This window comes from Bison bison, unplaced genomic scaffold (assembly GCF_000754665.1).
Source record: "Bison bison bison isolate TAMUID 2011002044 unplaced genomic scaffold, Bison_UMD1.0 scf7180017863168, whole genome shotgun sequence".
NCBI classification, from domain to species: Eukaryota; Metazoa; Chordata; class Mammalia; order Artiodactyla; family Bovidae; genus Bison; species Bison bison.
The window spans coordinates 7114-7745 of NW_011493740.1; the positions used below are offsets into that span (position 1 = coordinate 7114).

General features: G+C 36.2%; 1 protein-coding gene across 1 annotated transcript in view; it reads right to left on the reverse strand.

Annotated features, from left to right (window-relative positions):
- LOC104983680 (coagulation factor VIII-like) overlaps positions 1-632 on the reverse strand; it is a gene marked incomplete at its 3' end in the record, with an annotated part of 9294 nt that overhangs the window by 5703 nt on the left and 2959 nt on the right. The window lies entirely within an intron of this gene.

Here is a 632-nt window from a genome sequence, read left to right on the forward strand (position 1 = left end):
CAAATCAATTTTTCATTTGAATTTTGACCAGCAACCATGAGGATTAGAAAACAGAGGATTAAAAGTTATTTATATCCATCCCAGCTATCCATCATATTATACTGAAGGACTCATAGAGTTTATCTCCTATATACTAAATGCACTCAGAAGTATATTGAAGATATACTTCCAGAAAAACAAAAGAAATAACAATAACAATCCAGAAATGTACAAGATAAGAGAGGTAATGGCACTAGCCTGTAAGTCCAAGTAAAGAAATCCAGAGATGGCAGCTTTGTAGCAGGCCTAGCAAGCATATCATCCATATTAGAACAGTAAGCTGGAGAACAACAAGAACATCTTTAGAAGAAAAAAGGATCAGATACTAATAAATAGCATGATTAAGAAGCTGGAAGACCTAAGGGATATGGTGAAAAGTCATATATTTCTTCTCTTGATAAAAGAAAGTCTTTCTTCAGGAATACAAACACAAAATATATAAGATTAGCATGGTCTTAATATACTGCATATATTGAGACTTGCCTGGTGACTCAGTCAGTAAAGTGTTTGCCTACAATGTGGGAGACCTCGGTTCGATCCCTGGGTCAGGAAGATCCTCTGGAGAAGGAAATGGCAACCCACCCCAGTACTCT